This window comes from Heterodontus francisci, chromosome 18, assembly GCF_036365525.1.
Source record: "Heterodontus francisci isolate sHetFra1 chromosome 18, sHetFra1.hap1, whole genome shotgun sequence".
Classification (NCBI taxonomy): domain Eukaryota; kingdom Metazoa; phylum Chordata; class Chondrichthyes; order Heterodontiformes; family Heterodontidae; genus Heterodontus; species Heterodontus francisci.
In genome coordinates, this window is record NC_090388.1 from 46233162 (window position 1) to 46249015 (window position 15854).

General features: G+C 46.8%; 1 protein-coding gene across 3 annotated transcripts in view; it reads right to left on the reverse strand.

Annotated features, from left to right (window-relative positions):
- Window positions 1-15854, reverse strand: part of cecr2 (CECR2 histone acetyl-lysine reader) — a 178097-nt gene that overhangs the window by 92407 nt on the left and 69836 nt on the right. The gene's annotated exons all lie outside the window — the stretch shown is intronic.

Sequence of the window (15854 nt, forward strand, 5' to 3'; positions counted from 1 at the left end):
ATCCCTCGTTGCACTGTTATCAGCTCACAACTGAAGGATGCAGGGGAAAATTTAATTTATAGCAGACACCGCTGGATGCCCTGCTACAGCAAACTCTGATCTATTCAAAGAAGCAAGCAGTAGAGTGTTACAAGATGTAATGGCTCATGTTCTCCCAATATTGTAACATTTTATGATTTTAAGAACTACTTTTTGATGTGCAATCACCGTAATGTAGCAGTCGAAACTTGCACACAGCAAGGCCCCACGAACAGCAATTAAGTGAAAACCAGTCATTTGGGGGTTTTTTGATGAGATGTGTATTGACTAGACGTAGCTTGGCTGGTGGTGAGAAGGGCCCTTCCCGTCAGATCCTTCATGCACACCCGAAGTCTCGCCCCCTCCGCACAATGCCCCCGCGTTGGCTGTGGTGGGGAAGAGACGGTCGCCCACCTCCTCCTGGAATGTGTCTTTGCAAAGCGGGTGTGGAAAGAGATGCAGTGGTTTTTGTCGAGGTTCATCCCAAGCAGCTCTGTAACACAGGAGTCTGTGCTCTACGGGCTGTTCCCAGGGACGCACACCGAGAAAAACATCAACTGCTGCTGGAGGACTATCAATTCGGTGAAAGACGCCCTTTGGTCTGCCTGAAACTTGCTGGTCTTCCAGCGCAAAGAGTTGTCCACCACCGAATGTTGCAGACTGGCACATTCCAAGGTCCAGGACTACGTGCTGAGGGACGCACTAAAGCTTGGGGCAGCCGCAGCAAAGGCTCAATGGGGAAAGACCACAGTGTTAGGTTCCCCCCACCAAGCTGAACTGAGGGGCTGGATCCATGGGAAACCCCTCGAACTGTATCGTTGATATTTTCATTTGCTGTAAATGTGAAACTGTAATTGGCATGACAATAGTGAAATGGAAGGGTTGTGAAGAAACTCATATAGAAGGAAACTGATCTCCCTTGCAATGTTGGTATTTTTTGGTACTGTTTGAAACTGTTTGGCAATGTAATTTTTGCAGATTTTTATGAATAAAGTATATTTTGGAAATAAAAAATATTTAAAAATGTGTATTGACTAGGATATTAAGAGTACATTCTGTCTGTTGAACAGTGGCTCAACACAGACAGGTTTTGGTTTCACATTGCAACCTCTGTTACTGCATCATTCTTGTGCTCAAGTGTCAGCCTAGATTTTGCACTCAAGTCATGGAGAGGCTCAAACTGAATCTTGTGATTCAGAAATGAGTTTGCTACCAATTAAGCCTACTTGACACCAAAAAATTAAAAAAAACAAACCTGCTCCCACATCTACATACACAAACAAATAAATCTGTGCATGCATTGAGTGAACCAAACTTCACTGTCCATCTGTTGAGGTGTGCCATTTTAGAGTGAAGACTAAAACTAAATCTTCAGTTCAATCTTGCTTAGTTGCAACTTTGATCCTTACCAAATATCTGCAACAGAGCTTCAGAGAAACTTGCTTTCCGACTGTCCACTACCATTTTGTCATCTTAACTTTTGGTCTGAGCACAACAATCTAAACTCACACTCCACTGCAGTACTGAGAGAGTGCTGCACCAGGGGTGTCAACCATTTCATGCTGGGGGAGGGTGGGCACATTACAATTTTTACATAGGGGGCTGGTGAGACAATTTCAGAAAGATAAAGACATTAAAAATGTATCTTACTATTAATCAAAGCAACAAAAGGTTCTCTTCACGATGTTGGACACTGATTTAGTGAGATACCTGGCATTTTTTTTGCTTCCACAAGTAGTCAATCTCTGCCCGCACACTTGTAGCAATGCAGAGTATTCCGGATTGATGCCCATCTGTCAGGAGTGATCTTGATCGCTCTGTCTCCCTTCTCTCTCTCTGAGTCTGTTTCTCTCCCCTCGCTCTCTGTGTACTCCCCTCTCTGCGTTCCCCTCATCTCTGTATTGTCCTTGTGTCCCCTCTCTCCTTCTCTATTTCCCCCTGTACCCCCCTTTCTCTCTCTCTGTCTCGTTCCCCACCCCATCGACTGTTGCTGAGAGCAGTTTCCGAACATCAGACAGATTTGGGGGTTTCCGGCAGGTACTGATTTTTTTTTTAAAAAGCCCACCGGAGAACCCAGAAGCTGTTCCCACTCTCAACATGTGCCACCTGTGAATATGGAAAGGAGTGTTAATGAGCATCAGAAAGGTCTGAACTTAGAAAGTCCAATAACAGTGCAGATTGCAAGCTGAGTGCGGAGATTCGAGTTTGGTGAGTGGTGAGTTCGGTGAAAGGGGAGGAGGTGCTCCAGTATGTGGGGTTTCTTGCTTCGGTGCAGTGGAAAGAGAAGGTTGGTGAATACCAGGTAAGCGATTTTACTTATAATAAATAGTCTGCAAAGTTAAGGTATGACAGGGCAGCTCTGCTGAGTGGAATGTCCTAGACAAACACATCTGCAGGAAGTGTCACTGGCTGCAGAAGCTTGAACTCCGGGTTTTGGAAATTAAGTGGTGGCTGGAGTCACTTGTGCATCTGCAAGGCGGAGGACTATGTGGATAGCAGGTTCAGGGAGGAGGTGATCACACCACAGGTTAGGAGCATGCAGGCAGAGGGGGAACGGGTGACCGCCAGGCAGTCTAAGAGAACCAGGCAGGTAGTGCAGGAGTCCCCTGATAGGATCTCACTTGCTAATCAGTTTTCCATTTTGGATACTGGTGAGAGTGATGGTTCCTCAGAGGAGTGCAGTCGGAGCCAGGCTTGTGGCACCACAGGTGGCTCAGCTGCACAGGAGGGGAGGAAGAAGAGTGGAAGAGCAGTAGTGACAGGAGATTCATTAGTTAGGGGATCAGGCAGGCATTTCTGCAGCAGTAAACGTGACTCCAGGATGGTGTGTTGCCTCTCTGGTGCCAGGGTCAAGGATGTCACAGAGCAGCTGCAGGACATTCTTCTGGGGGAGGGTGAACAGCCAAATGTCATGGTCCACATTGGTACCAATATCAAAGGTAAGAAGGGGGAATGAGGCTCTGAAATCAGCTTTCAGGGAGCTAGGAAGGAGATTAAAAGGCAGGACCTCAAAAGCAGTAATCTTAGGATTACTCCCAATTCCACATGCAAGTGAGCAAAGGAATAGGAGAATGGAGTGATTGAACATGTGGCTGAAGACCTGGTGCAAGAGGGAGGGCATCAGATTTCTGAGACGTTGGGACCGGTTCTGTGGTAGGTGGGACCCGTACAAGATGGACGGGTTGCATCTTAACAAGATGGGACAAATATCCTCGCAGGGAGATTTGCTAGTACTGTTGGGGATGGTTTAAAGTAAATTGCCAGGGGGATGGGAACCTGAGAGGGAGATCAGATTGGAGGGAAGCAAAACTGGTAACTTGTCAGGGTTGTGGGAACCAGGAGCAAGCATTAGAGAGGAATACCAAGGTGCACAGAATACTAGGGGAGATAGATAGTACAAGTGTAGGGAATAGTAAGTTATTAGGTAGGATCAGAGTAAGGGAGAAAGTAATAAAGTCTCAATCAGGGTTAATGTGCATGTATGTGAATGCACGGAGTGTGGTTAAGGTGTAGATTGACATGTGGAGATATGATGTTGTGGCTATAACAGAGACCTGGCTCAAAAGAAGGGCAGGACTGGGTGTTAAATATTCCTGGATACAAGGTGTTCAGGAAAGACAGGAAAGGGGAAAAAGGGGGAGGGGTGGCAGTATTGATTAAAGAGACCATTGCAGTGCTGGAGAAAAAGGATGTCCCAGAGGGGTCAAGGACAGAATCAATTTGACGAGAGCAAAGGAACAAAAAAAGGTGCAGTTACATTGCTCAGTGTTGTCTATAGGCCACCAGCTAGTGGGAAGGACATGGTAGAACAAATTTGCAAGGAAATTACAGAGAGGTGCAAATATTATAGGGTAGTTATAAGGGGGGCTTTAATTATCCAAACATAGACTGGGATAATAGTGTAAAGGGCAGTGAGGGGCAAGAGTTCCTAGAGTGTGTTCAGGAAAACTTTCTACAACAGTATGCTGCTAGTCCAACAAGAAATGAGGCACTACAAGACCTGGTTCTTGGGAATGAGTTTCTGTAGGAGAGCATTTAGGGGATAGTGATCATTGTATCATAAAGTTTAGGCTGACTATGGAAAAGGACAAAGAGCAATCCAGGGCAAGAATAATTAACTGGGGGAAGTCCAACTTCAATGGGGTAAGAATGGAGCTGGGGGGAATAAATTAGAGTCAAAAGCTGACAGGAAAACCAGTAGATGAACAATGGGCTACCTTCAAAGAGGAAATCATTGAAAAGAGACTGGCAGCTAGCATTAAAGGAAATCCCAAAAGTTTTCTATGGGCCTACAGATAGTAAAAGGGTGGTAAAAGGAGGAGTGGGCTGATTTTGGACCAGAAAGGGGATTTACACATGGAGGCAGAGGGCATAGCTGAGGTATTAAATGAATACTTTGCATCTGTCTTTACCAAGGAAGAAGATGCAACCCAGACAATGTTGAAACAGGAGGTAAGTCAGACACTAGAGGGGTTTAAAATTGATAAAGTGGAAGTGTTAGATTGGCTGTCTGCACTTTAAATGGATAAAGCACAAGGACCAGATGAGATGCATCAGGGATACTGAGGGAAGTGAGGGTGGAAATTGCAGCGGCACTGGCCATAATTTTACAGTTTTCCTTAGACTCGGGGGTGGTGCCAGAGGACTGGAGAATTGCAAACGTTACACCCTCGTTCAAAAAAGGGGTAAAGATAAGCCCAGCAACTACTGGCCAGTAAGTTTAACCTCAGAGGTGGGAAAACTCACAGAAAAAATAACTTGGGACAAAATCAATAGTCACATGGACAAATGGGAATTAATTAAGGAAAGCCAGCATGGATTTATTAAGGGAAAATCATGTTTAACTAACTTCCTGGAGTTTTTTTTGAGGAGGCAACAGAGAGGGTTGATGAAGGCAATGCTGTTGATGTGGTGTACATGGACTTTCAAAAGGCATTTGATACAGTGCCACACATCAGACCTGTAAGCAATCTTGTAGCTCATGGAATAAAAGGGATGGCAGCAACATGGATATAAAATTGGCTGTGACAGGAAACAAAGAGTAGTGGTTAATGGATGTTTTTTGGGCCAGAGGAAGGTTTGTAGTGGAGTTCCCCAGGGGTCAGTAGTGGGACCCTTGCTTTTCCTGATATATATTAATGACCTAGACCTTGATGTACAGGGCACAATTTCAAAGTTTGCAAATGACACAAAACTTGTAAGCATCGTTAAATGTGAGGAAGATAGTGTAGAACTTCAAAAGGACATAGACAAGTAGGTGTAATGGGCAGACAGATGGCAGATGAAGTTCAATGCAAAGAAATGTGAAGTGATCCATTTTGGTAGGAAGAACATGGAGAGACAATATGGAATAAAGGGTACAATTCTAAAGGTGGTGCAGGAGCAGAGGGACCTGGGTGTATATGTGCATAAGTCATTGAAGGTGACAGGACAGGTTGAGAGAGCGGTTAATAAAGCATACAGTATCCTGTGCTTTATTAATAGGGGCATAGAGTACAAGAGCAAGGAAGTTATGTTGACCTTGTATAAGACACTAGTTCGACCTCAGCTGGAGTATTGTGTCCAGTTCTGGGCTCCACACTTGAGGAAAGACGTGAGGACATTGGACAGAGTACAGAGAAGATTCACAAGAATGGTTCTAGGGATGAGGAATTTCAGTTATGAAGATAGATTGGAGAAGTTAGGACTGTTTCCCTTGCAGAAGAGGAGGCTGAGAGGTGATTTGATAGAGGTATTCAAAATCATGAAGGGTCTGGACAGAATAGATAGGGAGAAACTGTTCCCACTGGTGAAAGGATCGAGAAGGAGAGGGCACAGATTTGAAGTATTTGGTAAGAGAAGCAAAAGTGACACGAGGAAAACCTTTTTCACACAGTGAGTGGTTAGGGTCTGGAATGCACTGCCTGAGAGCGTGGTGGAGGCAGGATCAAATGAAGCATTCAAAAGGGAATTAGACAGTTATAGGAAAAGGAAGAATGTGCAGGGTAATGGGAAAAGGCAGGGGAATGAGACTGAGGGAATTGCTCTTTCGGACAGCCAGTACGGACACAATGGGCCGATTGGCCTCTTTCTGCACTTTAACGATTCTGTGATTCTGCGAATTCAGCTGTGAAATGGACAGTACAAACGTTTTTTAAAGCCAGTCTGGTTGGAAAGAAGCCGCCAATGGGAAATTTCTCATCGCGAAATTACCAGTCACGGACCCCTAGTGAGGATGAGGAATGGCCAGGTACAGTTTACATCCGCGGGCTGGATGGAAACCTTTAGCGGGCTGGATCCTGGCCCGCGGTCCATATGTTGGACAACCCTGTGCTACACTGCTGGAGGTTCTATCTTACTGATGAGATGCCTGCTGTCTCAGGTGGACATAGACGATCCAATGGTAGTCTTTCGAAGAAGAGCGGGGCAGTTCTCTTTGGTGCCCTGGCCAATATTTATCCCTCAACCAGCATCACTAAAGCAGATTATTCTTTTGGGCCTCCTTATCTCGAGAGACAATGGATACGCGCCTGGAGGTGGTCAGTGGTTTGTGAAGCAGCGCCTGGAGTGGCTATAAAGGCCAATTCTGGAGTAACAGGCTCTTCCACAGGTGCTGCAGAGAAATTTGTTTGTTGGGGCTGTTGCACAGTTGGCTCTCCCCTTGCGCCTCTGTCTTTTTTCCTGCCAACTACTAAGTCTCTTCGACTCGCCACAATTTAGCCCTGTCTTTATGGCTGCCCGCCAGCTCTGGCGAATGCTGGCAACTGACTCCCACGACTTGTGATCAATGTCACACGATTTCATGTCGCGTTTGCAGGAAAGCAGATTATCTAATCACTATAATATTGCTGTTTGTACTTTGTTGAAGTACAAAGTACCTCATTGTCTGTAAAGTGCCTTGGGATGTCCTGAGATCATGAAAGGCAAATCTTTCTGGTTTCTTAATATTCCTTTGCTGGATCAAACGTCTGCTATTTTGCTCAGTTCTAATTGGTTCCTTCAATAGTATCCACTATTCTGCTTTTTTAAAAAAGCAGGTGTTTTACGCGACATCTCTGCCATTTATGGGCTTTCATGGGATTTTATTCTCGACTCTAATCCTTTCCTCTATTCCTTCCTGTCTACTTTTATTTTTGTTTACTCACCAATTTCACCCTTCACTCCCCGCCCTGCCCGCATTACCTGTAACTGACATTTTAGAGACAGAATTTCCTTGCTTAGTAGTTTTGCTGTTGTTTTTTTTGGTTAATTTAATTTCTAATCAATTCAGTATTGTAAACAGTGCCCATCACTCCTTTCCTCGTCCCATTACATTTTCTCCTCACAGATCTAGCTCTCTCTTAATGTCGAGCTCTTCTTCAATCATTTACAAATTACCACTGTAATCGGCTGTGCTCACAATGTTTCTTTCATGCCCACTACAAGATAAACTTTTGCTACCCAGTTTCCTAATCAACTAATTTTCCTTTCAATATGCCTTACTGGTTTAAATCTCACCCATTTTTCAAATGTCACTTAGTTTCTGTCTTGACTTTTCAACTGTCCTGAGAATGCTGCATCTTGCGGATTATCCTAAACTCTCACAATCTCTTTTACAGTTGCTTTTGTCTTTTGGTTTTCTTCTGTTTGCTGTTGCTGGATGCTTCCATTTTATTTAATAGCTTTACAATTATGGGTTTTACTTCAATTTGTTCTTCATCAGATCATAATTTTCTTAAAACGTTTAGATAATAACTTGCATTTATAGAGCACACATAGTAATACATCCCAAGGCATTTCCCAGGAGCTTAATCAAAGAAAATTTGAAACCGAGCCACATAAGGTGAAGGTAGGGCAGATGACCACAAGCTGACCAAAGAAGTAGACTTTAAGGAGCAATTTAAAAGAGGTAAGAGAGGCAGAGAGGATCTGAAAGGAAATTTTTCCTTCGTTCAGTCTGGCCACATTCCAAACACTGGACTATTTTTTTTCTTTTTTGTTTGAACAGTTTTCTTAAGTGATTTTATTTTGTGATCAAATTGAGGGAGGTCAGTGCTACAAAAATCAGCATGTTCCCATTTTTCACCTCATTGTTAGCATCTAGCACTTTCATTTCAGGTACAGCACAGGTCAGATATAAGCCATTTTTACATTGCTGCTGGAGTTAAAAGAGAACAGCACTCAGCTGAAGATATGAACAAAATGTAAATTAGCCAAAACCAGAAACTGCCCAACTGCAAGTGCCTATGCCAGCCAACGTTTAGCCCACTTGAATGAAATAGCCAAACTTGAAACTGTAAATCTACACCTACCAGTTAGAACTACAAAAACCCATTTTACATAGGATAAGTGGCAAACATTTGAGAGACCACAATCAGGACATTTGCCGCAAGTGGCGCAGTGGTTAGCACCGCAGCCTCACAGCTCCAGGGACCCGGGTTCAATTCTGGGTACTGCCTGTGCGGAGTTTGCAAGTTCTCCCTGTGACTGCGTGGGTTTTCGCCGGGTGATCCGGTTTCCTCCCACAGCCAAAGACTTGCGGGTTGATAGGTAAATTGGCCATTGTAAATTGCCCCTAGTGTAGGTAGGTGGTAGGGAATATGGGATTAGTGCAGGGTTAGTATAAATGGGTGGTTGTTGGTCGGCACAGACTCGGTGGGCCGAAGGGCCTGTTTCAGTGCTGTATCTCTAAATAAAAATAAATAAATAAAGCTAGGGATACAGAACAGACATGTAAACGGAGTTAATGTACAAATCAATGGTGATCTAACTGAACAGCGGAAGCAAGTCGAGAGACTGAATGACCTACTCCTGTACCTGTACAAATTATCCAGAAAAATCAGTCAATCATTTGCAAATACGAATAAATGAATCCTTGCATAAAGAGTTATCATCCTCCTGAATCAAAGCCAAATGGACTGATATTCTTCTCCAGATTTCCACGGCGCACATAAATTTGTCTTATGTTCCTCCAGTTGTTTTGTCCTCCTCCGCTGAAGATACCGCCTCATCCTGCAATATGGTTTCATGAATGCTGATTGCTCCCTGGTACTTCACTCACTGTTCATTAGCAAGTTTGAACGGTAGACACTGTGGCCCATTCACAATAGTGTCGTCAAAGTAGAGCCTGATTCTGTTAACTGACACATATGTACATATTTCTTATTTTTTTCTCTGTCTCTCTCAGAGCTCCCCTCTCAAATGAACACTGAATACCAATTAGGAGAAAAAACTCAAATGATATTTTACCTTCCCCAGGCTGAGGACAAAGAGGCCAGGAGCCTACCTGAGGATCAAAACTCAGAACTTTAGGACACTAAGGGAATCAAGGGATATGGAGATGGGGGTTAAATGCAGCTGAGGTCGAAGATCAGCCATGATTTTTCTTCCAAAAAAAATCTATTCGTAAAACTTGTAAAAGTACATGACATAACAGTTCAAATTTGATATTACATATAAAGTGCAATACAGTTTAATTTATTTCAATACAGTCTGTGGCACGCTGAGATGCCTCGCTACACTTACAATTACAGGTTATATTTACAATATACATTTCAAGTCAAACACACAGCCCAAGGGGTTTTACACAGGTTCCAGACCCAGTGTACTCTGGTGGGAGGGCTTAGACTGTGGCCTTCCCCTATTGAGGCTTCCGCAAGTTTTAGTGCGTTACCTCAGCACGTAGTGCTGGACCTTGGAATGTGCCAGTCTGCAACACTCTGTCATGGACAGCTCTTTGCACTGGAGGACCAACAAGTTTCAGACAGACCAAAGAACGTCTTTCACTTTTCTGTCTCAGTGCATGTCCCTTGCAACAGCCCACAAAGCACAGAGTCCAGCATTACGGAACTGCTTGGGATGAATCTTGACAAAAACGATGGCATCTCTTTCCAGACCTTCTTTGCAAAGGTACATTCCAGAAGGAGGTGGTCGACAGTCTTTTCCCCACCGCAGCAGCCTCTAGGGCAGCATACAGTGGGACTGATACTCCGGGGCTGCATGAAAAATCTGATGGGGAGACCCTTCTCATCACCAGCCAAGCTACGTCTTGGTACTTGTTTGAAAGTTCTGGTAATGAGGCATTCTGCCAAATGACTTTGGCAGTCCATTCAGGGAACCATCCAACAGGAAACAGCATCTCAGTTTCCCGCAGGGCCTTGATGACGTTACATGTGGACCATTGCTTAATGGACTTGCCATGATCTTATTGAATAATGAAGCAACTTGAGGGGTTGTATGGTCTACTGCTGCTCCTATTTCTTACATTTTTATGAAGCCTTTCTGGTCCCTACAATTCAGTACCACACTCAGTTTTTCACCTATACAATGGGTGATGAGGGTGCTTCAGATGCAGTTATGTGACCATATTTGCCACATAGCTGCAAAGCAATTTCCATTGCAGAGCAATACAGAAGAGACAGTTCCAACTAGACTAAATGTATGTGAGATACCATTTGGTGAAGCCCATCTCACATCACTTCAGCTTGATACTACATGAAGCAGCTCCAGTGTGCCGTCAGGCGTGAAAAAAAAGAACCATTAGAACTCCTGGACACTCTGTAAAACTAAAACAGAGCATATTTAATGTTCCAAGAGTGCAGACAATCCCAAATATGCACTCAACGCATTTATAATTAACCAGCTAGGAGTGCAGTTATATGCACGCACATTATCCATCTCTGACTAGCAAGTTTGATCCACAACCTGGCAGTATGACCAAGGTGCTGCCAACTGGGACTCAAATCATTAGCAATTTGTAGTCACAGTATAACAGCAGCCAATATTTGTTTTTAAAATGCCTGAAGCTTTTTTTCCCCAAAATATACTTTATTCATAAAAATCTGGAAAAAATACATTACAAAACAGTTCAAAAAAGCACCAAGTCGACAATACAAAGAGTGCAAAGGAGATCAGTTTCCTTCAATACATGAGTCAGTTGCCTCACAGCCCTTCCATTTCATTTTACATGCCACGTACATTTTGCAGCAAACCCATATTTTCCGGATACAGCCAGAGGGGTTTTCCATGGATCTAGCCTCTCTGTTTACCTTGGTGGGGGACTTTATACAGTGGTCTTTCCCCAATGAGTCTTTGCCGCAGCTGCCGCAAGCTTTAGTGCGTCCCTCAGCACGTAGTCCTGGACCTTGGAATGTGCCAGTCTGCAACACTCGGTCGTGGACAACTCTTTGCGCTGGAAGACCAGACGTTTCGGGCACACCAAAGGGCGTCTTTCACCGAATTGATAGTCCTCCAGCAGCAGTTGATGTTTATCGCGGTGTGCGTCCCTGGGAACAGCCCGTAGAGCACAGACTTCTGTGTAACAAAAACCACTGCATCTCTTTCCACACCTGCTTTGCAAAGACACATTCCAGAAGGAGGTGGGCAACCGTCTCTTCCCCACCACAGCCGCCTTGAGGGCATTGTGCAGAGTAGGTGAGACTCCAGGTGTGCAGGAAGGATCTGACGGGGAGGGCTCTTCTCGCCACCAGCCAAGCTACATCTTGGTGCTTGTTTGAAAGTTCTGGTGATGAGGCATTCTGCCACATGACTTTGGCAGTCTGATTGGGGAACCATCCAACAGGATCCACCATCTCCTTTTCCCGTAGGGCCTTGAGGACATTCCGTGCAGACAACTGCCTGATGGATGGTCAAAGCTGTTTTTCCGCAGAAACTTTTCCAAGAAGGATAGATGGTACAGCATGGTCCAACTGGATGGAGCGTTCCGCGGCAAAGTGACCAGACCCGTCCTTCGCAACACCGGGGACAGATAGAACTTCAGCACATAGTGCCACTTGGTGTTTGTGTACTGGGGCTCTACGCACAGCTTGATGTAGCCGCACACGAAGGTGGTCATCAGGATGAGGACGACGTTGGGTACATTTTTCCCGCCCTTATCCAGAGGTTTGAACATCGTGTCCCTCCGGACCCGGTCCATTTTGGATCCCCAGATGAAGCGGAAAATGGCTTGGGTGACGGCCACTGCACAGGAGTGGGGTATGGGCCAGACCTGCGTCACACACCACAACAACGTGCGTGCCTCGCACCTAATGACCAGGTTCTTACCCACAATAGAGAGAGACCGCTGCTCCCATATGTTCAGCTTATGGTGTACCCTGGCTACTCGCTCCCTCCAGGTTTTGGTGCACGCCCCGGCCCTTCCGAACCATATCCCCAGCGCCTTCAGGTAGTCTGATCTAACGGTGAAGGGGACAAAGGATCGGTTGGCACAGTTCCTGAAGAACATGGCCTCGCTCTTGCCGTGGTTAACTTTGGCTCCCGAGGCCAGTTCGAACTGGTCGCAGATGCGCATCAGTCTGCTAACGGATAGCGGATCTGAGCAGAAAACGGTGATGTCGTCCATGTGGAGGAGGTTTTAATCTGAGTGCCTCTGCTGCCTGGGATTGTCACCCCTCTTATGCCCGCATCCTTCCTAATAGACTCAGCAAAGGGTTCAATACAGCAAACAAACAAGACAGGGGGGAGAGGGCAGCCCTGTCTGACTCCAGATTGGATCAGGAAACCTTCCGATTCCCACCCATTGATTGAGACTGCGCTACTGATGTTTGTGTAGAGCTGTTTGATCCAACTGCAGATTCCCTCCCCAAAGCCCATTTTGGAAAGCACATCCATGTGTGCGATATCCTGTCAAAAGCCTTTTCTTGGTCCAAGCTAATCCACCCTCCTGTCCCATACATAGGCTGGGTACAATGCAGGTCTGGTCAGGGTGAATCACCAACTCCAGAGCAGACTTGACTCGACTGGTGATGACTTTGGACAGAATCTTGTCGTCAACATTAAGCAGTGAGATGGGTCGCCAATTTCTGATTTCTGCCCTCTCCCCCTTCCGCTTGTAGATGAGGGTGATGATGCCTTACCTCATGGATTCTGACATGCTGCCGGCCAGGAGCATACTCTCGTATACTTCCAGCAGGTCCGGGCCGACCCAGTCCCACAGGGCCGAATACAACTCAATTGGTAAGCCATCGCTTCCGGTAGTTCTACTCATCTCAAAGGACTTGACGGCCTTTGTCAGCTCGTCCAGGGCTTGTCCAGTCTCTCCCTCCTGCTGTCATCTAAGACCTCTGATAGATGACAGGAAGGACTGGGAGGCTCTGCTGTTTGTGGGATTCACGTCATACAGCCCAGCATAAAAGGATCTGCTGATCCTTAGTATGTCAGACAACGAAGACGTTACTGAGCCATCCTCTTCCTTCAGGCTGTTGATCACAGAGCTCTCTCTGGGTACCTTTTGGAAGAAGTAACACGAGCACGTCTCATCCTGCTCAACGGAGTGGACTCTGGCCTGGAAGATGATCTTGGAGGCCTCCGTGGCAAAGAGCGAGACCTGCTGCCTCTTCACCTCAGGGAGGTCCTCCTTGACCTCGACCCCCATCGACTGCAGCCGATGCAGATTTTGCATTCTTTTCTGGAGTCAGGACATTTCCCTCTGTCTCTCTCTCGCCCTCTGAACACCTTTGAAGATAAAGAACCTTTTGATGTTCTCCTTGATCGCCTCCCACCAGTGAACTGGAGACTCAGAGGGGTTTCACGGTTCTCCAACCTTTGTAATCCCTTTCGAGTTCCTCAACGTTCTCTGGGGTTAGCAGCGTAGCATTGAGCTTCCATGTCTCCCTGCCAACCCATTGGTCATCCTGTAAGTGATAGTCGGCCAGTAAGAGGCAATGGTCGGAGAAGAACACCGGCTTGACGTCGGTGCATCTGACCATGACAGCACGGGACACAAACAGGCAGTCATTCCTGGAACAGGCAAACCCGTCCGACCTTGACCAGGTGCAGTCTGCAGGTTTGCTGAAGAAATCATGCAGCTTGGCATCTTTTACTGTTTCCATTAGGAATCTGGATGGAGCGTCCAGTTTGCTGTCCGCACTGCTGGATCGTCCAGCTGTATCGATGATGCAGTTGAAGTCACTGCCTAGAATGACCGGCCTGGACGTCGCCAGCAGCAGTGGGAGCTGCTGGAAGATGGTCAGCCGGAGCATTGTTGTACATTACATCTGCTATGGAGGAGGCGCCCACCACCTCCTTAATGTCGGAGATGGTGAAGTTACCTTCCCGCAGCAGAATACCCAGGCCGGAGGAACGGAAATCATTGGCCCATGACCAGATCGATGGCCCGTGGGACCACCATTGCAACCATTGCCTGTAGGTATGGTATTCCACACTCCTGCAGAAACAGTAAGTCGGCTTTGACCTTGGTGAGGTAGCCAAAGGTTGAAACACATTGCGTAGTGGATTTAATGCTACGTATGTTAATTGAAACAATCCTTATACCCATTTTTTAGTTGTTGCTTCCCACACCATTTGTCCTTGCTAGTCCAAGTCCTTCGGTATGTTCCTGCATACCCATGGTGTACACAAGCTGTTTAATGTCCGTTGGGCTCAAAAACCCCTCCTGGTTCCTCATGCAGGGTTTGTTCCGCTGGGGTGACATCAGGGGGTCTTGTAGGCAGCGAGAATTGGGCTGTCCGCTGCTGTTGGTATCTTTCTCCTCCGTTCCTCCTCGAAAACATCACTGCTCCCGGCTTCCTGGAGCTGCAGTGCGCCAGACGTGTCGTTGCACCCGGTGTCCCAGAGCTGGGATGCGCTGGGCATGTCGCTAGGTTCGGCGCTTTGGGTTTGGGGTGCACTGGGCCCATCACAGCTTCCAGTGCCTGGGGGTCTGGGGGGCTTTATCTTCCAGCTCCTTTGAGTTCTGCCGCTTCTTTTGCGGGTGCCGTTGTTCCGGCCCTTCCTCGTCCAGTGAGGAGGAGCTGCCGTAGTCTGTCTCAGACGGTAGCCTCCTCTTGCCACTGGTTTGGGTGGTGGCCTATTCCATTTTTTGAGGTTTTTTCTTTGTGGTTTTCCTTTGTACCATTTGCCACTGACCTATTTGTCCATCTGCTGCCTCCTCCTCCATTGATTCTGTCTGTGGAGGAGGGGTTTCCGGGCACAGCGTAGGTGTTGGGTCACTGGTTTCAGCTGCCTCCCCTTTCTTCTCCTTCTCAGGTAGGCTTTCCTCGCTGCGGAGAGGGTTGCTTGTCTCTTTCCCAGCACCAGACACATTCGCCGTTCCTTCTCCTGGTCGTTCCTTGGACCTTGCCGCCTGAGCATAACTGAGGCAGCGTTTGGGGCAGGTTTTGTAGAGGTGGCCTGCCGCACCGCACAAGTTGCAGCACTTACTCTGTTTACAGTCCTTGGTCTGATGGCCTTCCTTCTTGCAGACGATAGTTAGCTGCCACGTGACCAGATTTACCACAGGTGCGACAAACTCTGGGCTGCCCTGCATAGACCAAGAAGCCTAGACTTCCCCCGATAGGGAAGCTGGAGGGAGGGTGGATGATGGCTTTGTTGGCGTCGACCTTCAAGGTCAGCTTGACCTGCCGCTTGCTGGTCCAAATTCCAACAGGGTCCTTGACATCAGTGCTGCTGCCGGCCACCCCGACGTACCTGGCGAGGAAGGTGAGTACATCCATGACCGGAACATGGGGTTTGTAGAGGTGTATGGTCACTACCCGGTCACGTAGTGACGGCAGCGTGAAGAGAGGCTCCACTGTGAGCATGAACAGTGGCGCCTGGTTTCCCTTCTCCTTGAACACCTTCAGGAACTTGATGCATCCCGCCACATTCTTGAATGTCACTTTGAAATATCCACTGCTAGGGAAGTCCTGCAGGCGGAAGAAGTCCGCAGGTTGGAACCCACAGCAATCAATGCTTGGTGAAGAAGGTACGGTCAACCGGTACATCTCCTTCCTTGTCCTTCACCACCACCCGAACAGTGTTTCGCACTCCCTGGCCTGAAGCTCTAGAATTGGTTACAGCCACTTTACTCAAAGCATAGCGAGGAAAGGATCAAAGGCCACTGATTATGGTCTCTCCTT